Source organism: Euprymna scolopes, chromosome 33 (assembly GCF_053919585.1).
Source record: "Euprymna scolopes isolate OS-2025 chromosome 33, ASM5391958v1, whole genome shotgun sequence".
In the NCBI taxonomy this organism is placed as follows: domain Eukaryota; kingdom Metazoa; phylum Mollusca; class Cephalopoda; order Sepiida; family Sepiolidae; genus Euprymna; species Euprymna scolopes.
Window position 1 is genome coordinate 45,508,423 of NC_136514.1, and position 27,149 is coordinate 45,535,571.

Sequence of the window (27,149 nt, forward strand, 5' to 3'; positions counted from 1 at the left end):
CCTGTGTTTGTCCGTAACCTTAACCCCTAAGGTACTAATTAACACCGGTAGCGGCATAAACATAGACATTGGTTTCAACACTGATTGAATAGACACCGGCGGAGCTTCACGAATATGGTCACTGAGGAGTCTACAAAAAATTGGTAACAAGAATTTTTTTTTATATGCAGCTAATAACAGCAGAAATATAAGGAAACAAATAGGGAAACGAATTCTTTATTTGCAGAAAAAACGCATTGTTATTATCATGGAATACATAAACAAGAAGGAATGAATCCAAAATGTTATACAAGTAAATGAAAATACGTTTGTTAAATAGAAAAAAAAGAGAAATGAAGAAAGAAATGAAGGAAAATAATAAATATAAAAAAGACATAGTAAAAGTAAAGAAATAAAGAATAAAGAGAGGAATTAATATAAAAAATAGAGATAGTAAGAATATAAAAAGGAAAAAAGAAAGGAAAAGAATATATATATATATATATATATATATATATATATATATATATATGATTTTCAGAATGTGAGAGAATGTATATAATAAATTCCACAGCCAAACAACGTCGCAGCCCACAAGAGCCATGACAGTCAAAGAACCGTAAGTCCAAGACTCGAGTTTCGCCCTCATTTGGGCTCGTCAGTTAGACACATCCGAACTCTGGCTCGGGTTTCGAATCCTGAGTTCGGATGTGTCTAACTGACGAGCCCAAATGAGGGCGAAACTCGAGTCTTGGACTTCCGGTTCTTTGACTGTCATGGCTCTTGTGGGCTGCGACGTTGTTTGGCTTTGGAATTTATTATATATATATATATATATATATAAGTGAAACTGTATGTGTGTGTATTTGTCTGTGCACATTTCCCTATCAAATAACTCATATCAATGTCAATTTTCGGTCTAGAAACTCGAGATTTGACATAAGAGGGGTAGTGAGATAAGTAAAATCTTTTTAATCGGCTTTTGGCTTATAATTTGGTTGTCAATGGGTATAGTTCTACGATTTGACCTTTAGAAACTCTACAAAACTCCTCCGCCAATTCTGGGTCTAAACACTTGAAATTTAATGTAGGTTACTTGGACATGGTTAAAACTGTTTAATTTGATTTAAGCCACAAAAAATAAATGTTAAGGTGTCAAAATAAGGGTCAAAATTTACAAAAAAAAGATTAACCTTTGCTGTCTTTACCAAATTAATAAGCCAATGTCAGGTGTAAACATTTGAAATTTTAGATAAAGGATATTCAGAGAGTTTGGCCGAAAAATTGCGCTGCCAAACAGTCAAAGTTCAAAAGATTTTAGCTTTACCGTGTCTAGCAAACTACTCAGCCAATTTTAGGTCTAAACATTTGAAATTTATACATTACGTATATTCAGATTTGCGGCAAGCAATTTAATCAGTTTTGGGGTGAAAATTTTTCTGCCAAAAGGTCAAAGTTAAAAGAATTGACCTTTGCAGATTCTATCAAATTCCTCCGCCAATGTAGAGTCTAAAGATTTGAAATTTTAGATGTAGGTAACTTGGACATTGGCCAAATTATTCTATTTATAATAATTTCACATGCCAATCAATCGTCGAGACAGATATCTAAATATAAAAACAGCTTTGAACATTCTCTGCAAACTGAGAAAAGATAAAACTGCACAATATGCTATAAACTTATACATATACAACTATACTATATTATGTATGTCATATCATTTATCAAAGTACGAATAAACTAGAAAGGGTGTATTTGATTGCTATGAAAATGTTATTACTGTTATTTATAATGGAAATGTAAAAAACAATTATGAAAAAAATACATACATATGTTTCAGATATAAACAAGTAAATAGCGTATTAGATTGGGAGGGATGCAATGTGGCCGTTACACGTATAAACCTCTCGGCCCCACACACTGTCTACTACCACTGCAAAAAAAAAAAAAAAAACAGAAAAATTTCACGCCATTATATCTGACGAAAATAGCAAATTCTCTATTTGATATGAGAAGACTAGACTTACCAGAGATAACGATTATATAAATACATAAAGATGCTTTCGTGAGGCATGGATTTGAAAGACAGGAGGAAATGCAGCAGGTCGTTTATTGAGATTTGAGATGGAGATTTTAACAGTATTATGGACAATAGCGATTTAATGAGGCATGAATCTCACATAACCTTAAAAGACAAACAGCACCTTGACTACTGAGTGCTGTTCTAAAGACAGAGTAAGAGTGAAAGAGAGAAAGAGAGAGAGAGAGGGAGGGAAAAAGAGAGGCAGAGAGAAGGGAGAGGGGACACCGAATGGAATAAAGGTGGAAATCTCTCAAATAAACGCCATTATTCAGCGGCAATGTTAAGAGAATATTTCCCTATGCTATAAACTAATACATATATACAACTATGCTTTATTATGTATGTCATATCATAAATATATGTCATATCATTTATCAAAACACGAATAAACTAGAGAAAGGTGTACTCGATTTGTATGAAAATATTATTATTGTTATTTATAATTGAAATGTAAAAATCTATTATCAAAGAAACACACATATATGTTTGAGATATAAACAAGTAAACAGCGTATAAGATTGGTAAGAATGTAACGTGACCGTTACTTTTAAATATGTCGTTAAACTCCAAACCTCTGGACCCACACGCGGTCTGGTACCACTGCAAAGGAACAAACAAATAAAATAAGAAAAAAATAATGTTTTAACTCGGCATTGTTTTAGGTGCAAATGAAATGCATTTATTTTTGGTTAATCAAAACAACGCATTGCATTGTTTCCAAAATATTTTCGCACGCACGTGAAAGTTTTTGTTAAATCTTTGTCGCTGATAGCTTACGCTATCGCTAGCTAGCGCTTCCTCGGCCTCAACTTTCACATGTCCATTTTCCCCGGTCCGAAACTTGCTTCTCCGCTCGACCACCTTGTGTATTTTTCTCTCCTTTCTTTGTGATGCAAACTGTAGCCCACTTGGTAATTTCCATGCGTTATTTAGCGATTGCTAATAATGTTTTCTCACACGCGCTTATACGAACTCCGTTACATATGCGACCTTCTTGTAAGAGGATGTAAAATGTCTATGGAATAAAAATGTATAAAAGTAAAATAATTACAAACACCAAATACTACTGGGTGTTAATCAGTATATAAATAATAAGTAATATGTGCGATCGGCCTTACAAAAGAGAATGCCAAAGTAATTCTATGCTGGAATATCGTAAATGAAAAGTCTTATCTGAACCTACCCGTATTACATTAATATAGTCAAGCACAATAGATACACAAGAAAAAGTATATGAAGGTTGCTTATAACCAACAAAGATAAGTCTTTTTAAATACTATGCTCCACATTGACTGTAGCTACCCCACTAAATGGTATATACTACCTGGCTATACGAGACAGTTTCTCTACATGGCCGGACATATAGGGTGACCTCCCCAAAAAACAAAAGCTAAATAGAGGCCATCTAGAATATATACTGTAGAACGGAGAAAGGCCAAATACCCTAATGTTTTGATGTGATGTTTTGAATATAATAAACTAGTTATGACCAAGGTTTCATTTCATTCGGACAAAACACTAAGAAACGGGGCCTAATTAGAGTGTGAGCCCGTTTATATATATATATATATATATATATATATATATATATATATATATATATATACAAACATATATATATATATATTTATATATTTAAAGGAGATTATAGCAATAGTCTAAAGAGCTGAGTGTATTTCAATGTAACAGTGAAATTACTAGTTTAATAAAAATACAGGAAATAGAAAGTGCTCGTTGTAATTTAGATATATAATAGGCTCGATAGGTAAATATCTTAGAGCTAATTCAATATTAAGTAAAGTGATTGATAATTTAAAATTTAAAAATCAAATTATAAGTAAATTAAAAATCCGTTTCATAAGAAGGAACAACAACAAAATCAATTATCTGTACGATCGCTTTTTACTGTGGTAGATATCAAGTTACGTACAATAATTATTACATATAGTTTTTTAATAAGCAAGGTCTCCTCGTCAGCAAATTTTGAAGGGTTTTTATTAAATTTAAAGACACCATAAATAAACCTAGCATTTAAAGTAAGGCAGATGTATCTTTTAATTTTTCGCCTTTTGAAATCAGGAACTATGGTTAAAATACTCATTTAGATGTTTGCTATAGCTTTTTATCTTATTGAAATGAAATGAGAAGTGACCTCTGCCAAGCCATTACGTTTGTACTTTGTGTTTATATGTTATATTAATTACTAGCAGTTCAGCCCGGCTTTGCTCAACCCCTATGTACTCTTGATAATTTTATGTGCATATATATATATGTATATATATATATGTATATATATATGTATATATATATATATATATATATATATATATATATATATATATAAGTGTAAGCCATTTTAAGTTTCAGATGGTTCGCCGTTACACACAAGTCCTGGTAGGTGACTTGTTTGTAGTAGACAGTTCCACAGAACAAAATATTCTTACCGTGTCGAAGCCCGGGAAAAGAACATGTGAAATTGCTCCAGAAAAGGTTTAATATTTATGAAGCAATTCTGGTTTCTTATTGGTGGGTAGCAGACCGTGAATTAATTCGATTCGTCATTTCTTAGCAGCATCGTTAATAAATAGAATCGTCCGACTGTGTGGGATCATACCCCATTAAAAGGTCCAAAATATTGCAACAATATATATATATGTGTGTGTCTGTGTGGGGGGGGGGTGTATATATATATATATAAGAGGTGGGTGTAGTTTGCTTGAAGCATTGTATAGTATGTAGTTAAATAGAATTGTAGAAGGCGGTACAATGCAGAAGTAACGGGAAGACACAAGCTGAAGCAGGTGAGAAATTTATTAATACAACTCATAAATACATGTGTACATATTCATATTTCTCATACACAGTATATTTATATTTGCACAGTGGTCACCTGGGAAAGTCAAGTAAATATCTGACGAAGAGATCTTTCTCGAAATATTATATTACACGGACATACCACCAGACCGACTTTCCCAGGTGACCACTGTGCAAATATAAATATACTGCGTATATGAAATATGAATATGTACATATGTATTTATAAGTTGTATTAATAAATTTCTCACCTGCTTCAGTTTGTGTCTTCCCGTTACTACTGCATTGTACCGCCTTCTACAATTCTATTTAAATATATATATATATATATATATATATATATATATATATATATATATATATATATTAAATATTTTGACTGATGTCCAGGTAACCTATATTTAAAATTTCAAGTGTTTAGACCAAAAATTGGCGAAGGTGTTTGATAGAGTCTTCAAAGGTCAACTCTTTCAACTTTGATTTCTTTGCAGTCGAATTTTCGCGCAAAAACTTATCAAAAAGCAAGCTGCATGTCTGAATACCTTTTTTTCTTATAATTTCAGATGTTTAGACCTAAATTTGGCTTAATAATCTGCTAGAGACAGCAAAGGTCAAATCATTTGAACTGTTCCTCGTTGGCAGCACAATTTGGGGCCATAAAACCGATTGAAAAGCTTGCCTTATGTCTAAATACAGTTAATGTAAAACTCAAAATGTTTACACCAAAAATTGGCTGAGTAATTTGGTAGAGACTGCAGAAGTCAGTTTGTTTTAACTTCAACCCCAATTTTGACGCCTGAATATTAGATGTTTGGGGCTTATATCTAATTGAAAAAATTGATCCATTTCCAATTGACCTACATTTAAATTTTACGTGTGTAGAACCAAAATTGTCGGAGGATTTGGTAGGACTCTTCTATCATGTCTGAAAGTGACACAATATTCAACGAGCGAGATAGGATATGCGCCGCTGTACAAATCATGCTCTCTACCTATCCAAATTATGACAACAGAATCATTACCAGCACCCTCAAAATGCATAGCTGCATTGCCATCGAATAACAGGGACGTGCCCAGGGTGAGGTAAGAAAGTTTCCGGCCACGGTTATTGTCTTTGGTGTGGTTTCAAATCAGGGCTACATCATACAATCCTCAAATCTTTGAAGTCGACTTGAAAGTCAACAAAAAAGTGTGCCTTGATTTGCTGAAGATCGTGGTGATTCCCTGATGCAATCAGGTGACAGCTGTCAGACAGTAGGACTCGAGGCCGGCCCACAAGTCCAAAGAGACCCAGGCTTGGATTCAGAAGGAGCGCTACGACTTTGTACTCTTTTTTAACTGACCCCCTTCCTCACCAGACCTGAACCTGCTGGGATACTTTGTACGATCATACGTCGAGAACAACACTTACATGACCTACAACCACACCAAGGCTAGTCTGATCGCCGCCATCTGGCGCTTGTGAAATAAGCATGCTCTCAGCCTGGCACCCGTATCGAGGTGGTGATGTAGGGTGAAGACGGCTGCATTAAATAGATGTCAGCCCTACTACATAATCAGGTTACCTACATTGATTTTCTCAATAAAGATTAAAAATAAAGCTGCAGTGTCGTTTTTTAGGGCGACAGTTTAATTGTTCCACTGTGTAAGAGTAGTCATTTTTTAAAAACAATAATATAGAAATAAATACCCCCCCCCGAAAAAAAACAGAATGAAGTCAACGGGATATATATTTCTTTATTAGTTTTTACTAGGGCTGTGAAAACAAAATATTCTATTCATTCTTTTGACTCTTATGTATATATCCGACACAGTAAGGCACAGTCAATCAACCGAGAACCACATCTGTCTATATAAAAACATATAAGATATTAACGGATATATACTCAAGAGTCAAAATAATGAAAAGTATATGCTGTTATCACATCCCTAGTTATTACTTACAATTAGGGCTGTGACAGCAGCATATTCTTTACATTCTTTTGCCTCTCGAGTATATACCTAACATAGTTAGTCTCAGCTAATCAACCGAGAACCACATAAGTCTATATAAAAATATATAAGATATTAACGGATATATACTCAAGAGTCAAAATAATGAAAAAGAATATGCTGTTGTCACAACCCGACTTACAATAGATTGGGAGAGAGCAACTCCTTCCAAATAGATTAGATGAGATCAAAAGGTGTAGCTTAGTTTTCCTCTTGCAAATATATTTATGTGTTTGGAATGTGAGGAATAATTTAACGTCATTGACGTTGGTTCGAATGTGTATGACCGCTCTTATCAAATGAGAAAGCACATCAGTTGTTTTGGTGAATGTTTTATTTTATCTTGTCCTATAATTTTTTTTTAGTTTTTGATAAGAATGGTTCTATAAAGTTCGTGTTTATTGTCATACGTAATAATAATACATAGTAAGATTTTATATGAATGTGTTAAGCAATTTTGTTCTTACTCCCTTTGCTATATTTATCCACCACAAAAGATTTAAGATAACGTGCTAATATCGTCAAGTAATACAATTCAAACAAGTAAAGTATTTGTTTATTTGTTTATTTTCTAAATATCTCGGTGTGATTTGGCTTTCAAGCGCACTTGATGTGTATTTTATTATTTACAAATGAAATAAACGTTTCTATATGAAACTCACACACTAGACATTATTCTCGCGTTGCCTACGCACAGTTCCAACATTTCAAAATACAACCTCTGAGATTCAACACAAACATACTTTTATTCCCCCAACTTAACAACATACCAAGCAAGAAGAAAAAAAAAACGAAAACAATATACTGAGGATGGAGTATAGTTCCGAATTATATTTAGGTTATAAATGTCAAACAAGTAATATATTTTGTTTATTTTCCTAATATTACGTTGTGATTTTGCTTTCAAGCACACTTGATGCGAATTTTATTTTTACGAGCTAATATGTTATTTTTACATACTATAACATTTGTTTGTATATCATATCAAATGAGAAAGCACATCAGTTATTTTAATGTGTGTTTTATTTTACCTTTTCCTATCATTCTAGTTTTCAATAAAAATGGTTGTGTAAAGATCGTTTTTATTGTCATGCGTAATAATAAAACATAGTAAGATGTTATATTAATGTGTTAAGCAATTTTGTTCTTACTCCTGTTTGTTAGATTTATCCACCACAAACGATTTAAGATAACGTGCTAATATGTTGGGTTTTTTTTGCCAACTATAGAATATGTTTGTATAGCATGTCAACTACAATCACGTAGTTTAGGGAATATGAAAATGCTTTATGTTCTTTAATGTTGAAAACAAAACAAAAAAGACAGAATTCATTTTAATGCATTTTTATTCGTGAAAGTCGGCTATCGACCAATTTAGAGCATTCAGAATAACTTTCAAATGTGGAAGTCTACGGCGTAAGCATCGCTTGAAGCCATCTATTTCCAATTATTTTGGATGAAAATTGTTGTCGCCGTCGCTGTGCAATATTCGGAAAAAGTGTTTTCAAACCTGACAGCGATTATCAATCAGTATTTCAGGTAAAAATGAAGCACCATGCTTTTTTTTCCAGAATTTCTGTAAGAGGAACTATTAAAAATTACAAATAAATTTTCATGAAATTGTATTCATAGATGAATTTGAATTTTTCTTCTTCCACAAACACACACACACATACACACATATTTATATATATAACATATAATTATTGATATATATATATATATATATATATATAGTGACAAATAACAAAAGACTATATTTCAAAGTTCCTGATATTGACCATCTTATGATTGATTCTTTTAATTCAGTTGATATGTACAATGCTTGACAATATCTGTTCCATAACGCAAAATCAATCACTTAATTATTATATTAATCAGTGAACCTATTTTGCCCTTAACTCACCAGAAGAAATAGCAACAATCAATCTGTGAAAAGGAAATAAATATATATTTATTTATATATAAATGTTACATAGGACAGTATTAAATCATCATGATAAAATGACAGGGAAGGGGCAATAAACTTCTCAAAGCCATGCTATGCCAGGCTAAATGCTTCTCACCGGAAAGGGTTAAAAATAGGCATGATAACTCTAGAAGGCTATACAAAAAAATAAAATCGGCTTCAGAACATTTAGATGAGAAATGAACAAATGCAAAACCATGGGAATAATTAATGGGCACTATTAAAGTAGATAAGGATTTAAATCAAAGAGGCGGTAGACAACAAAAAATGTTGAAGAAAGCATTAACAAGAGAAGTAAAATAGAGAAAAATATGCAGAAAAGGAACTAAAAAATAGAACAAAAAAAAACAGATGAAAAAATTAAAAACATAAAAGATAATCTAGGAAAGATTTTTGTATAGTAATCCAGGTGTGACGACAGAAATACAATAGAAATCGGTTCGATAATTAACTCATGGATGGCATAATTTACAAAAAGACCTCAAACGTCAGTATATGATCAGGAAACGCTTCGAAGATCGACTGTAGTCAAAAATGTCCTCCACCGAATTCCACATATCTGGAATTGATCCGAAGCGGTACTTGAGTGTATGTTCAATACAGCGTCACCGGGTGTAAGAATCACTGAACATCCTCGCATGTTAGGAATCGGCCTAGACAATCAATATGTGTGAACACATATAACAAAATTGTCAACAGTGCAGTATAAATTTAGGAGAAAAGTTATGAATAGAACTAGGAAATATTTTTTAGAGAATAGATCATTAGAAAAACTGAAAAAAATTACATTCTAGAGATCAGAATTCAAATTCTAAAAGGTTTCTGAAAATCTTTTAAATAAGGGGGTACTGAGTGAATTGAAGTTTATTTTCAATCCAAATCAAACATAAAAATATGGTCTATATCCAAACATATAAAGAGCAATATAGAAAATCCTTGGAGAAATATCTAAAAAAAAAAAAATATCAGTTTAGGGGCTCATTTATCATCATGCTTCCATTTGAAGTTGTCACGCACAAAACACGTGGTGCAGTTTTGGGATAAATTTTAGTGTCATCAGTCTTCTGCAGCCGTTGAAAAGAAACTGTTGTTTTGCTACTGGATAAGTGTGTACCCACAGCAGCACATGTTGTGTAATGGGGTACCATATCACCATACAAAGATATATGTTTAGCGATATCATACAGTGATATGTACTTGTGACGAAAGGTTCACCGGGATGTGTGTACGTGTCATTAAATGTCTATGGTGGTTCTTCACTATCTGAACCCCAAGTTATGTCGTTGCAGTCTTTTTATGTACCAATGCTATGATCGTCTAAATGTTCATATGCATGTGAATGTGTGTGTGTGCGCACGCGCGTGTGTCATACATGCATTTTTAACATCAAAAGTGAGTTGTGGTTTTTGTTTTTGTTTTTGCAGAGCATAATTAAGTTTTGCAAAAGGAAGTAGAAAAACAAAACAAAAAAAAACATCAATGTTAGGTGCGTTTCGAATCAGGAAGCCAATATCTTCAGAGAGCCTGATCTGGTAGCACCAACACATACATGTAACAAACACAGATTGATAGACTCTCTACGCTATGTAAGATGCCATTATACGGTGCAATAAAAAGAACTGACGTATAATTACATGTGATCTAGTTTTTATTCACTTTCCAGGTGTCGATCGGAGAAGAATGGAAAGTGAATATCTTAGTTTGAGTGATTAATTCTAGGTCTCCATTCTGACACACGCCAGCTCCTAACCCGGTGAAGGAAATAGGGGTGACCTGTTAAATCTCCCGCTCCGCTCAGCGTCCAAATTCCAACTCTAATTTGATCTCCAGCTAAACTGATCCCGCGGTAACATACACGTAGTTATGTAAGCTGATCAGATGCTTCCAGTGACTTGTCTATGATATGATTCTTTTTATATTTTGACAGTTTTTTCAACATTCTTAATAATCATCTTTTGTTTATTTCTCCTGTTAGAGTGATAGATGTATCGAGACGGATATATACAGAAATTGATAGATAACTAGATCGATAGATATATCGATAATACACATAGATAAATAGATAGATCGACAGGCAGATAAATAGCTAACAAATACTTTCTAGTATTCGACCTACTATACAACACACAGTCTTAATCACTTTCTACACAGGTATTCCTCTCTATATGAAAAAAATCAGTATAAATCTGCTACTGAATTCCACACAGAATAACATCACAATTTCAATAAACATGGCATTGATAATATATATATATATATATATATATATATATATATATATATATATATATGTGTGTGTGTGTGTGTGTGTGTGTGTGTGTGTGTGTGTGTGTGTGTGTGTGTGTTGGATGTGATAACTAATGGCTACACATATGCACGCATGTTTCAGTGACCACCCTTCCAGTGAAAATCACCTCATCAGGCCAGGAATATCCACGTGGATATTCTTGGCCTGATAATGTGATTTTCCCTGGCAGGGTGGTCACTGAAACATGTGTGCATATGTGTAGTCATTAGTTATCACATCCAACATATTTATATTGCTCTGTATAAACATTAAGCACTTTTTGGTTGCATATTTTGGTTTTGTTTAAATAATACTATCAATAATATATATATATATATATATATATATATTTATATATATATATATATATTTCTCTTGTTTAGACATATTCCAAATATAATTTACAAGTTAGACACATGTAATCTACTTCGACGTATACTTAAAAACAATCTGATAGTGCATTTCAGCCGCATTTCATAAAACTGTTCCCTTAGGTCGGTCACGTATTTGTTCATAAAGTGCAGGTGCGTACATTTCAGGCAGGTGGAACTATACACACATTTGCCTGAGGCAAATAAAAAAAGTGGCTGACTTCACTTTCTGTCTGCTAGAACACGAACGCAACGATAAAAATAAAATAGCGAAGTAAAGTCAATTTAGTCGGTATATTTAATCTTGCTAGAAAGTTAAAATGATTTTTGTCGAGTGTTCCTTATTTGAATCCTAATAGCGTTCTTATGTGTAAGTCACGTAGAGACATGAAACACACACGTACACTTACACAGGAGAAGTGGTCACAGAATTTTAATATTACAGATTAAGATTACTTTCTTATCTATAAATGAAAAATAAACATATTCGTATTATTTGGATTCATCAGACTACTGTTCTCATATTGAGTGTCATTTTCAAAACGTTTCGGTCTATGTAACCTTCGACCTTCTTCCGGTGTATCTTGTTGAACTCGCGAATGTTATTATCAAACTTAAAATTTTGGACAGAATTTCGAACGGAACTTTTTACTTTTTACTTCGAAGGGGGAAACGCTCTCGCTCCATCAGGTGATGCGTTCTGCAGCGCTCTCCGGTTAAAACAGACACAAAAAAACTTGTAGAAAAATATATCTCTTTATTTCTTTTTCACAATGCTTAATTTAATGCTTGCGTGTAATCGGTGAGAGCTTGGTGCGACGTAAGACAGAGGGGTGGTGGGTGACGGTTGGTGGCAGCGAGCGACTCCCTACACAAGTCAGGCGCGTGTATCTGCCGTCTCCGCTCTTCTGTTCTCTTTCTCTCTCTCTCCCTCTCTCTCTCTCTCTCTCTCTCTCTCTCTCTCTCTCTCTCTCTCCAAGGTAACTGTCTTGTTTATATAAATCCGTTCTGGCTCCCGATGCACCTGCGTGTCAACGATTTAACTTTGACCCCATCAACGACTACATCTACATATATACTCTGCGACACAGGCATGGGTATATAGAAGTCCTAAGTAATTAGCATTTGCATTTTTCTGTCGCTTCCAAGGACCAATGCCGCAGTGGTTAGTGTACTTGGAAAAATCAATTGTAAAAGTTATATTCTCCTAAAAGGTTGAAGTGTGGGCGACCGAAAAATACCATTGCGAATTACATAGAACTTCTGTTCAGTTATTGCTGACGTAACAAGACAATGTTACCCCGGTGAAGTAAATAAAAGGGTTTCGATTGGAATTCCGTCCAAATTACCAGGTTAGACAGAAACATTCCTGGGTTCGACAAGATAAACCTAAGGAAGGTCGGAGGTTACATCAACCGTAACGTTGTGAAAATACCACTCAAGACAAAAAAAGTAGTTCGATAACGCCAAGTAATATTAAAAACCAATCCCTATCTAAAAAGAATATATATATATATTTAGTTATAATATATATGAAGAAATATAAAAAAAAAGCTTATTATCGAAATTGTGAAAATTATTGGCTATTGTGGTCCATGAACAGCTGACACCCTTCACTGATTAAATTGAAAACGTTCCTAATCGGTTCACATGTTATGTTGACACATCTTCTTTCAATAGTCGCTTTCAACTTATTCATTGTAGCTTGTTTTGTGGTGTGAAAAAAATCCATTGGGGGATCAAATCCGGAGAATCTGGAAAGTACTCGATACTTCCTCTTCGTCTTAACTATGTTTAGCTGTTAACTATCAAGATATGCTCTAACGTCATGATAATAGTGGGGAAAGGGCTTCATTCTGCTAGAAGTGCCATACTTTATTCATGAACATCACTTGGGAACGTGGCATAGCGTATTAATGTAGCAAGTTGATACAATTTAAAGAGTGTATACATTTTATTCGGACACCCTGTATTTTTAGGTTATTAAACATATAATTTTAATCTAAAATTGTTTTAGTTTAATGTTGATTACCACAACATAAAAATGCTACATATTTAACCCGTTAAAAATGTGTAAAAGTTATGACGTTTCGACTTAGAATGAGTTCTTTATGCAAAAAAGTGTAATATTATTAAATATGTGCTAATTTTTGCATTAAATACTAATTAGTATCAATCACTAGTAACCCTAAACATGGCATCTTACGGGGACCACAATACGTCGTTTGTTTCATTTAATTATGAGGAAAGTTCATACAAAATTTAAGTTAGATCTAACCGAAGTTTTCGAGAAAACTTCCAGAATAAATGCGGTATTGTTGTGAAGAATATAACAGTTTAACTCGGATATAAGAGACCCCACAGTTCTCTTATATCCGGGTTAGACGTATACCCGGGGTATTTATATCCGGTTTATACTGTACATTAACACAGGACCAGAGAAAATGTATCTCATATCCGTTTTGCTTATATTAGGGGCTCTCATATCCAGATTAAACTGTATTGTTACTTAAGTGGAAATCAAACGGATACCATAATACTTAGTCCGCTGCACCTTAATATAACAAAGCTTCATACAAATTTTCAGCCACGCCATTTTACTTTTTCCGAGAAAATTTGAAACAAACTCATAAACATAAATATAACATTGGCCTGTTTCGTTTTGCGGTGGCACGAATTAGATTTTTCTTTAATTTAGTAGAAATAGCTACTATAAATGTACCTCGTTGCTACTTACAAAAAAAGTCAATCATACCTGCTAATGCAGCGATGGAATTTATTGCTTGTAAGCAAATCGACCTATCTCATTGCTTTAAAAACGATACAAAGAATAAAAAGTTATATAGTACAGGTTATTTCCATAGTATATTTAACATATTCTTTGAAAGAAGAGGTATTGATGACCAGGAATAAATAATTAAATATAATATAATGTAGAAGAATCATTCATTTACGGTCCCACACACACACGGTCCTGGATATGACCTTAAACTATATCCAGTAGTGAGGCCCCAGCTTGCGACCTTTGAGGAGTGTGGAGCCACTTTTAATGGCCAGTGCTCCCAGATCAACTCTGACCCGGAGTAGTAATACCTGTTAGAGTCCCAACCATGGGTTAAATAGAAACCGACTTGAAAACAACAAATATATTCTATTGCCAGTCGTCGCGGGTTCGCTCCAACTGGATATGAGCATTGGAGATTCAGAGGGTGTCTATCTGATGCGCCACAGATACTGCACCTAATCTAAAGGTGCAAAGTCCTGTGATGATGGAGTGAGACTACGCCAACACCGAGGGATAAAACACTGAGGTCCCAGTAAGTCATCGTCCAAACTGACAGACTGCATGATGATGAGGAGGAGTTTGATAAATGTTTGGCGGTATACCCACTCGACCATAGTACATATGGTCCGAGGTTCGATCCCTAGAAGAATCAAGCTTGCTGATGAGCGATAGTACGGCGAAACATGTGTACGTAGATTACTGTTTAATAAATAAAATAAATAAACAATAAATATTTATTTATTTACGTTTTAAAATATGAGCGGCCTTTTTAAGGAAAACTACTTTAACGTCCCTCAATATAGAGATGTTATTACCGATTTAATTACCGTTAAAAAGAAAGAGCATCAAGATTAAAACCAAGTCAATTCCCAACACAAAGAAAAGCGAAATCCGACCCATGCTTTAAAGAACAAAGAAATATATATGGATAATATAGAAATGTAAGAAATATTGGCTATCTATGACATTCGTTGCTATATCCTTGGCCTTCGGGTCAAGATCAAAGTGTAGTATCTGTCCGGCAGATGCTGCACTTAGGATGGTTTGTACCAGTCAATGGAGGGGAGGCCCTCTATACTGGGACAATTATTATTTTTGGTAACCAGAGTGCCCCCTTTTTGCCTACTTTTAGGGGAGCTGGTTTTTACCTCACATTAAAAACGGCCTTGTGCCTAATTTGCTCAGTGGGGGAGCAAATAAATACCATCTGTTCCGGCAGATGCTGCAAGCTATTACTAGCTATGACTAGCAAAGACCAGATGTGGGGGCAACCCCACATGCCTGACCTTTAACCAGCTCCCATTTCCCACCTCTCGGGAGCTGGTCACTCCTTTCCCTTCCCCCTCCCTTCACTCCTCACATTAAAAATTGGCCTTGTGCCTAATTTGCTCGGTGGGGGAGCAAATAAATACCATCTGTTCTTCAGATGCTGCACTTCAATTTCTTGTTCTCTGTCAGTGGAGGAGAAATCCTTCATGACTGAGACAATTTTTATTTTTGTTCCTTTTCTCCACGTTAAAAAACGACCCTGTGTCTAACTCTGTCTCGTGGGGAGACATTGTAAATTGGGGCATTCATCGCTATAGCTCACCGCATTTAAAAAATGGCTATAACTGATAAGGAGATACACAAATTATGGTTTATATTAAAACATCTTTTAGAATAGAAGCCAATACATTAGTTGTTTTTATATTCAGTTCTTTTTAATATAGAAGTATTAGATCTTACATACGCACCAGCATGGTATGTGCACAAAAAAAAAAAACAATTAATAACCGTTTTCATTTACTGCTGTAGCGAACGCCTGTTGTCATCGTCCATCTCTATAACTCGACAATGAAAAATGATTGTAGTTAACTCCCGTGTTTATTTGGGTTTATTAAAATAATTATAAGCATCGATGCTGCTTTAAAAATGATTTTTTTTCATATAAAATATAATTTAAAAATATAATTAAGATATACTTTTAATAAATAATGAAATAATGTCTTTCTCAATTTCTCTCTTTTTTCTCAAAAACTGAGAAAATTGGGTTTGCTTGCATACTACTTGTGCTCACTCAGTTAGTTTAGGTCGGTCTATTCTGAGAGGTTGAGGGTCCCTAATTGACAGTTTGTCTGGGTGCTGTTTCTGACATGACAGCACAGGAGCATTGACTCGTTGATATGATTAGAGCGGTTGCTCTATCATCAGTTGTATAATATCGGGATAGTTATAGTGCTATGTCGCGCATGGAAATCGACTTTGCTTCTATCTGTAGTGGATTTTCACGAGACCACAACATTCTCGGCGGGACTCGGCTAATAGATGACTGTGTGTGTGTAAACTTACCGTCAAAACTGGCCAACTTTGGTCATCCCCTAACATGAAATTAAACAAACACCCAATGAAATAACAACCCAAACAAATATCACGATAAAACTAGAAACCACTCAAACAAATTAATTCGCCTCCACTCTTGAGACTCGCTTTCACGAATATCCGTGGGCTTAGAAGTAAGTTAGATTATGTAAAGACTTACCTCTTAGTAAACTTCCCGGATATCTTAGAATTACAAGAAGCGTGCAATAAGTAATGCCCCTAACCCACTTCCAGTTATCTGATCTAGCTGAAATTTTGCATGTGCAATGATTTATATCTCTACGGGTTATGTGGTAAATTACAGCTCTGAACTAATTGTGGTTTCTGTTTTACAGATGTTTGAACTGAGTCAAGTGTGAAATGGAGCCTGCTGAATATAAAGCAGTGATCCGCTATTTGAAAACACGCACACAGCAGGAGACTTTTGAGGAAATAAAAGAAACTTATAGTGATAATGCCCCATCATATGACCTTGTAAAACGCTGGCATCGTGAATTCAAATATGGCCGGAAGTCTTTGGAAACAGCTCCCAGACCTGTCCCCCTTTCTGACATTAATGAGGCATCTGTCCGTCAAGTTGAGGCTGCCATTTTGGAAGATCGGCGCATTACTATTCGCCAAATAGCCCAAGATGTCAAGATTAGTACAGGGTTTGAGAAAACTATCATTCATGATCATTTGCATATGCATAAGGTGTCTGACAGATGGATTCCCAGGTTGCTCACACTATTCCAGAAGCGAGAACGCGTCGAGTGCTCGAAGATGAATTTGTAGATGTGCCAAGAAGATGAGTCAAAGTTTTTCAAAAGACTGATTACACAGGATGCAACCTGGGTCCATCACTATGATCCAGGGGCCAAAGCCCAGTCAATTCAGTGGAATCACTTGGACTCACCACCTCAAAAGAAGGCAAGTTTGCAGCCCTCCGCTGGCAAGGTCATGCACACAGTCTTCTGGAACCAGGACGGAGTAGTGATGACAGATTTCCTGGCAAAGAGTAGCGAAATTATAGGAACCTATTATGCTTCACTTCTGAGGAAATTAGGGGAAGCTATCAAAATCAAGAGGCGGGGCAAGTTCAGCAAAGGTACCCTCCTCCTGAAGGACAACGCCCCCGTCCACAACTCGCATGTCGCCAGATCATATGCATGGGCGTGTCGGTATGACCCCCCATCCTCCCTACTCTCCTGACCTTGCACCCTCTGAATTCCACCTCTTCCCAGCCATGAAGTTGTTTTTGAAAGGAAAGCGTTTCCCAGATGATGCAGCCTTGATTTCTGAAGTCACTTCGTGGTTGGAGGACACACCTAGGGTGTTCTACAAAAACAGTCTCCAGAGTTGCATCAAACGATGGGAGAAATGCATAATTCTGTCTGGTTCGTATGTAGAGAAAGACTAATAACTGTGCCAAGTTTCGTTGCTCTACTGCTATGGGAAGTGCGCCAGGGGCATTTCTTATTGCACGCCCCTCGTAAGTCACACAAACTTATACTCCTACATCCCCTCTTACTACTTTCACATTACAGGATACCTCCTCTACTGCCGTAAGGACTTGGATAGATATGTGCACGGGCTTGGAATCTATATTTGTAGCACCCTCCATTTAACTAGAGAGTAACGTCTTGTATCGGATGACCAGGCTTTTATGTGCTTTTTACTACCCTTTCCTCACGGCGTTAATTAGTTATATTTTTCTTTACTGTTCTCCCTCGTAAGGGTTTCACCTTAATCGATCACGTCTTTGATCGTATAAATACAGGTAATGACGTCTAAATACATAGGTTTGGTGACTTTAATGTCCACCATAAAAAAATGACTTCGTTTCTCAGATTGCACACATACGGTTGGGTGCCTGTAGTCTAATCCCTCACACAGACAGTAAAGTCACATAATAAAACTGATGATTTTTATAACCATCTTAAGAAAGCTACATCTGAAATATCGCTTTTTCCATAAAATATCATTATTCATAGCTGAGAGCATATTGATCTGTAATCTAGTCCCGATCTCATTCATTTCCAAAATGAAAGTTTATTCAATTTATAACTTTGTTTCGTAAAACTTCTTTCGTCATATTTGTATCTGGATGCTATGTTTCTGTGCTGGCCACCATTTTAATAACAATACTATCTGCTCAATACACACAGCAGATAAAAGGCCTATTTCATAATTTTTCATTGAAATACGTAATTTTTTTTTCTATCGGATATACATAATAAACACCCCAACTGTTATGTAGATTGTTCTGCCGATATGACGAGAAAATATAAGATCATCGATTAAGCGTTGTAATGTTTGTGGGATCATCGATTCAGTGTTATAATGTTCAACACGGTTGCAGATGCGTCCATTTATAAATATTTGATGATTTGTCCGTCTATCCGTCGGTTTATCGGTATATCAGGCTTCGTCAGTCTAGGGTTTTACAAACTGGCCTGCTTAAACTTCATCACAAATAGAGCTTAAAAATTACCTAAAAAGCACGGATTAATATATTCATCATGCTTTAAACTGATTAAACAATTGATGCAAACAGAAGCTTAGCAGGATTTGCGGTCAAATTTTATTCTTTTAGATCCGCCATTTTCTTTCACTGATCATGCATATTGATTGTAATGTAGCTTATTGCGAAGCACATATGGCAATTGGCGATTAATGGACAATATTAAATGGATTACATAATGCTAGGCTACACTGAGACTCATCGAACATAGCTTGGAAGAGTTCAGAATAGACTTCGTAGCCTCGTAGGAGATGTCCTTTTCTCTTCCCTGCAACCTCTATCTCATAGAAGAGATGTTGCAAGTTTGTCTCTGATGTATCGGTATTTTCATGGAATGTGTTCGACTTAGCTTCAGTCTATGGTCCCCCCTCGCCTAACCTTTACAAGAAACACTCGTCTAGCTGAAAACAATATCAATAATTCCCCCCACTCTTTATCTGTGCCTAAACCTAAACGTAGATTCCATGAACAAAGCTTCTTTCTTAGAACTGCACGCCTGTGGAATTGTCTTTCGTTTTCCTGCCCTCCGGCTGACTACAATATGGCTCTGTTCAAATCTAACGTAAATAAGTTCTTGATGAGCCGTTCTATATAAGTTATCAAATTTACCGAATTTTCATTACCAATGATTACTATATTGTCCAATTTGTACTGTACACTCTTTAACCATTATCCTTGAGTGGCCTCTTGGCCTTGATAATGTGGTGATGCCTGTGTAAATAAAACAAAAAAAACCCTCAGAATTCACCTTATCATTTGCAGTATCTTTATCTGTTTCTAAAAAGTTTCATTTAAGCTAGCTACCATTATTGTCTAGTGAAGTAGTACATTTTTATTAATTCCATATGTCTATATTACTTTGGTCAAGATCAAAGTGTAGTATCTGTTCTTCAGATGCTGCACTTCTATTTCTTCTTCTCTTTCGGTGGAGGAGAAATCCTTCACGACTGAGACATTTTTTTATTTTTGTACCTTTTCTCCACGTTAAAAACGACCCTGGTGTCTAACTCTGTCCCGTGGGGAGGCATAGTAAATAGGTACTATTGTAACATTTTCACAAACACGAACACATAATCTGTTAGGTAAGTGTGTCGGGTACACACGCGTTTTCCCATTGAGCAATCAAGAAAACAATTTAACCAAAGTATTTTTCGTACGTGTGTGATCGTTTGGTTTATTCACAGAGCGTCGCTTTTCCGTTCGTGACCCGTTGATCCTTTCGTGATTATTGAGCACCTGTTTTATGAAGACGACTTTATTAAAATGATACTCATGGAAACACAATGGGTACTTGTTGGTTTTCAAAGGTTTTATTTAGAGAACTATCCTTTATAGAAGGAGAGACCAATATATCATTCTAATTACTTTTTAACTTACTTTTTGTAACGTACCTTTAACATTGTTTACGCGCCAGCAAAGTCTCGAGGCAAGATTTACTTATAGTTTATCTACATTTTAAGACGAATGTCGTCTGTCTCGCTACTTGACTTCGACTAACTTGAAACTACATTCTGTTCCCCCGAATACATGGCGTAATTTCTATACAATATGATTAAACTGGTGCATTTATATCGTATTTTGTCTAAAAATTTAACCTTTGACCCTCTGCTCCAATCACGACATGTGCAAGTGGATTTATTTCCGTTTGCGTCAGGCTATACTGAATTGTTTCCTGTGAGTCACGTTTAAACTTATTCTAGTTACCATAACTTTTATATACTGGCGTAGAATTCCAATATATTATAAAACAAGCCTGGGTTCCCAGCGTTGTCCGGGTGTTTGGAGGTGTGTTTTGAGCAAAAAAAAAAAAAAAATCGTTACGCGAAGGCGGAAGAGAAAGTAAAAGAAAGTCTAATGCCATACCTCTACTCCATGACGCGACCGGAAGTTCGCAACCTAAAAATTAGGCAAAGTCAATCCAACCGATACGTTGACTTGCAAAAATGGCTAGCAAAGAATCGACCCGTCCTTGTAAAAAACTGCCTAGTTTAGAGTGAAGGAATTAATATTTTTGACCAATTTTTTGATATCTGTCGTCCGAGACGTTGGTGTTCGAAATGATGCTGATCTTGTGAAAATTCGTCGCTTCTGTCGAAAGATTTAAGCATAAATAAGTACATACATACATACATACATACAATTAAACAAACAGGTGAGATTTCTATTATAGATGTTTCTTTTATTGGTTGCATTATATTCTCTTCATATTCTCGTTAATACTAATGTTTCACCGCTTATCTAGATACGAAGGTCGTTTGATAATAAGGTATAATGAGATTGTTAGTTGGCGATAACAGCGCCTCGAGAGTATTGGAAACGATGAATTTAATGGTAAGAATTTAATTATTCAAATGGGAGTCTCAACGACAATTTGCTGACATTAGACATAAAAACAACTCTATTTTATTGCAAGGAAGCACATCTATTTAGTATTCTATTCTACATATTAAACCATCATTAAAACAACGTGCAGTCGCTTATGTTCCTGTATTTTTGAAATGAGGGTTGATAATTCGTATTATATGAATTATTTGATTGACTGTTCTCATCTTACGTGTAATTCGCACAACGTTTACCCCGATGTAACCTCCAAATTTATTCGGGTGTATCTTATCGAATCTTTCTGTCAAACTTGGAAGTTTGCGCGGTATTACGGATGTAAACATTTATTTAATTCATAGGAGTAGAATGTCATCGTTCTGGCAACCATGCCCAGGTAGTAAATTTGTAATAAACTGCATGTGTATTCTTAGATTAGCCTGTACTAAGGATTGAACCTTTAACATTCACAAAAGGTTGACTTACATTTGGATATCGAGTACTTTATTCGTTACGTCACAGTGTAGTCACTCGATATCAGATTTTTAAACATGTACGCAAATATTTACTCGTTTAATTGAACCATGTATAATTCTTAGCTTTAAATGTACATTAAAATTAACGATCAAATTATTTGAGGTAAAATATTATTTCAGATCACTTTTACATTTGCACAAATATGAAATCGGTGTCGCTGTATGTTCAGTTCATTGGATTATATTATAGATCTTATCATCTATTATAGAAATCTCACGTCCGTTAGTGTATATATGTATGTGTGTATATATGTATGTATGTATGTCAATGCATTTATGCAATTATTTGGAAAACCTGTTGAGTTATGGCCAAGAAGCGATATCATTTCACTTAAGATGATAGTATTTGTAGTCGGGAGATAAAGAACACAGTAATGTGGAAATTTGAAGTGAAGCACGGATTGCTTAATCACTAGGCTTATCAACATTTTTGTGTATTTGTGTAAGACCTGCGTCTTTTTACCCAATGATTCTGGTGTAGATAGTGGGATGAAAAATGAAATACGGTAATGTGGAATTTGGTAATGAAGCAAGGGCTGTCTAATAACTTAACTGTGTCAATGTATTTACGCGTTAAGTTGAAAATCTTGCTGAGACATCTTCCAAAAATGACATAGTTTTCTTACAATTGTAGTGCCGATGGTGAGTTAGGAAAGAAACCCAGTAATGTTGAAATTTATGGTGAAGCGAGGGTTCCCTAATCGTTGACCAAAACACTGTATTTATGAATTAATTTAAAAATCTTAATGATCCATCTCCTAAAAATGATTTTAATTGTCTTAAAATCATGGTAGCTTTGGGAGGAAGAGAACTTATTTCATATGGGTTGTACAATACCTGTTGAGAGTATGTTAAATCGTTTTATATTTAAATTACCCGCCCGAGGTTAGATAAACTTATTTTAAGTATGTGCTGTCCATTACCCGTTCTCGCGAAGGTAAAATTATTTCATATACATATACTAGGGAATGGTACGATTATTTCATACATGTCTAATATCCGTTCTAGTAAAATATTCTTTTGCTCGAAATAGGAAATGATCCATAAACATTAAAAATTGCTCCATCATAAGAATAACAAATATGTTCAAAATCAATTTCAATTTTGTCATTGTTTATAGGATCCCGAGCAACGTGGGTAGCCCTGCTAGTCTAATATATAAATCTCACCTGTATGTATGTATGTATGTATGTATGTATGTATTTTGGATGTTTGTATGTCGGAAAGTTTGACGGGCGTTTGTGGAGACGTCATGGGGTCTTGCTGCCAACTAAGATTAAGATGTATGCCGCATACGTTCTCTCTACACTTCTCTATGATTGTGAAACTTGGACAACATACAGGGAGCATTTGAAACGTCTCGAGCGGTTTCACTAGATGTTCCTACGGCGAATCTTACGTGTGGGTTGGCAGGTGTATGTCAGTGATGTGGAGGTGCTTTAACGGACCCAATGCCTTAGCATTGAGGCTCACGTTATCAATGATAGACTGAGATGGAGTGGACATGTGGTGAGGATGTTAGACAGTCGACTTCCCAAACATCTCCTTTATGGCGAGCTCGCTGAGGGAAGACGTCTGGCTCAAAAGACTAAATTAAGAGTCAAGGATTGTTTAAGATCCACCTTACAAAAATGTGAGATTGATGAAAGAACCTGGGAGGGTCTTGCTTTTGATCGCGGAGTGTGGAGAAGGACTTTGCGGGGAGGTGTGGGCAAGTTTGAGGTGGATCGAACCCAGTATGAGCGGCTGAAGCGCGATATCCGGAAAGGGAGAGTGAAAAGAGCTGTGGATGGGAAGGGGACCAAATTGGTCTGGAATATGAGGTGTGCGGAAGAATATGTTTGAGCAGAGCTGGGCTGGTGAGCCACCAGTCTACTCATCGGCGCAGTAGGCCACAAAGCAGTCTTGAGTTGCCAGAGGTAACCTGTGTCAACTGCAGGCGGACGTACAAAACGGCAGGAGGTTTGAAACGTCATTTGATCCTGCATAAAAGGAACATCAAGAACGTGCTGCTAGTGTCTGTACAATGTGTGGCAGTAGTCTGTAGTCTGTACAATGTGTGGCAAGGAATGCCAGAGTTTAGCAGATCTTAAAAGCCACATTCGTGCGGCCCATCACTGAATGTTTTCGTGTTTCTATATACCTTTTTATGCTATATCGAGTGATGGTAATGTTCGAAAGCGAATTTGCTGACATCATGTATGTATGTATGTATGTATGTATGTATGTATGTCTAAAACTTTCGAAAGATGCGACGGATTTTCAGAAGATCGGTATTATTTTTATGCTTGACCCTTCGTCCGACAAATATCGGAAAATTTTCCAAAACATTAATTTCATCACTCGCAACTGAGTGCTTTTCAACATGAAGGGGGCGCTTTTTTTCACCGATATTTTCGAAAGAGATCACCTCTTTTCGATTGTCTAGTCTTAATTAAAACCTATATAAATTCTGGTTTGGCGATTGGCGCAACAGCTAACATGTAACGTTTTTTGTTTTTCACTTTCTCTTCTTCCTTCGCGGTACAGGTTCGAGCCTGCCTGCCTACTACCACTTTCCTTCTTTTTTTTTTGCGTTCGCAATTTTCTTTCTTTTTTCCCCTCAAACAACACCCTTACACACATCTCCTTTCTTCCGCCTTTGTAAAACGGGTTCGAGCCTGCCTGCGTACTACCACTGTTTTTATTGCTCAACACACACCTACAAACACCCAGGCAACGCCCAGGCTACTCCATTATAAAATGCATGATAAGATGGAATATTGTTGCTCCGATCTAGAATGTGCCATTCTGAATATCATAATTGCTATGATATTAGAAAACAGTCTTTGAACTTTAGTTGGGATGTCCTCTTCATTTGCCTACACGCACTTCTTCATAGAAAAGATATTGATAGTAGCCCGTGCTATTGTTTTTTTTTTGTTGTTGTTTTTTAAATAATTGTCCTATAATATACCCAATACTAAACGCTGTTTCGATAAGATAGTATTTCTTTCGTAGAGTTACACAACCGGTGAACAGAATACCGCGTGGTTGCTGATAAGCTTATCACAACATGTTTGTTTTCAAGTCCAATGTAAACAAATTTCTTTTGTTCATTCCTCTTAAATAATCAAACTGTACACAATTTCAGCAGCGTTAATAATCATCACGGCATTAATGTAATCTAGGCCTTGATAAAACATGATTCATAAATGAATAAATCTATACCGTAACAAAGATCGGAGCCTAAAAGTGAATGTTAGTCGAGGTCAAATATACAGAAGTAAACCTAATCTAAAACCCCTGTCCTATAGACACACGACCGTCCTTATCCATAAAATCCTTTATTTGCTTCTTTTTATTTACAAAGGAGTCACTAATGTCCAGAAGCCACTCGAGGATAAGAGTTAATAAGTCTACAGATGTCAATGGGAAGACGTCGGAGTAAACGTTAATAGTTGAAATTTAGTAAATTTGTATTACTAAAGGGGATGGCTCATCAAGAACTTGTTCACGTTGGACTTAAAGACGGTCATATTGTAGTCAGTTGGAAAGCAGGAAAACAGAACAGAGTTCCACGGGCGTGCAGTTCTTAGAAAATAGCTTTGTTTATGGAATCTACATCTGTGTTTAGGCACGCATAAAGTGTGAAGGAAATTATTGATAGTGGTTTCAGCTAGATGAGTATTTTGATGAAAGTCAGAATAGGGGGTCCATAGATTGGGGTCTAAAGGAGCACTTGTCACGAAAATAACTATTAAGCAGAGACAGTCTCGCAAAGTCACTTCTGGTGGGAAAAGATTGCAAGGAAGAGAAAAGGGTACTCCACATTAGGCTACGAAGTCTATTTTAAACTCTGTCAAAGCAAGATAAGCTGCTTCTAGCAGCTCCTGCCCAAATGTGACAACAGTACTTCATCCTTGGGCGTACTTGTCTCTTATACAGGCAGATAATTGCTTTAGCAGTGAGATATCTACTAGAGCGGTAGCACGGCCCCACCATTTTTATAACAGGCCTAGCAACGGATTTGATGTACATGTTCCATCTCAGATGCGGAGTAAAGGTCAGACCTAATACTAAGAGGCTCCCCAAGACGAGAGCCATTCATTCGTGGCTCGGTGGGGGATGCCCTTTTCTCTTCCCTGCAACCTCTTTCCCACAGAAGAGATGTAGCGAGCCTGTATTTGTTCTATCGTTATTTCCATGGCAAGTGCTCGTCTGAGCTCCAATCCCTCACCCCCCTTGCCAATCTTTTTCAAAAAACACCCGACTAGCTGAAAGCACCGTCAATAATTTCCCCCACTCCTTATCTGTGCCTAAATCAAAACGTAGATTCTATTCTTTCTTAGAACTGTCATCTCATCAAATACGTAGCAATAACATACTGAAATTTCAAGAGTCTACGCCAATTTAAAATGCATGTACAAAGAAGTCTTATTGAAGGAACCTTGCATGTATTACTACACCAAAACGGCATCTATCTCATTAAACATTATGCCGAAATCGATTATTGTTTTCAAGATTTACGACTTATTAGAAAAATAAAAGCGGTGATCAAGCGGTTATGGACACAGATTGACAGCACAGGTGCCACAAGTTCGAATCTAGTTGGTTCCACAAAATAATCACTTTCAATTAGGATGCTGACAATCTTCACGTAGTTCCAAACGTAAGTACCTGATATATTTCTATAATCAACTAGAAAAATATGGGGGAAACCAATGCTGACAATACGATATGATGAAGATGAAAAACGAAAAGTCTATTCTATTTTAATGACACTGTATTGAGAAACACTACCCGAGTTGATAATTTGTGGTCAGATGGAGAAACTATATCAAATCTCATTCTGATGGCAGCTGCCGAAGAGAGTTTTCAACATCACTTGTAGATAATCTTACTACGAACATTTCGATTGTCAACTGAGTCAAAGTTCGCCAGTTACTTTAAAAATCGGCATTTAATTAAGACTTTCGGCGGAATTCTTTCGAGTCTATGGCGTCTCTAGTGGAATTCTAAGTAGCTACTTAGTGATTGCTAACCTTTCGTTCGGCCTTGTTTGAAAAACTGACCTTGCTCTCTTCATAGAACATCTCATCTCCTTTCCGAACTCTTCAGCAGCGCGCCAATCTTGTCATACTGTAAAACGACCCGGAGGCACTACGTGT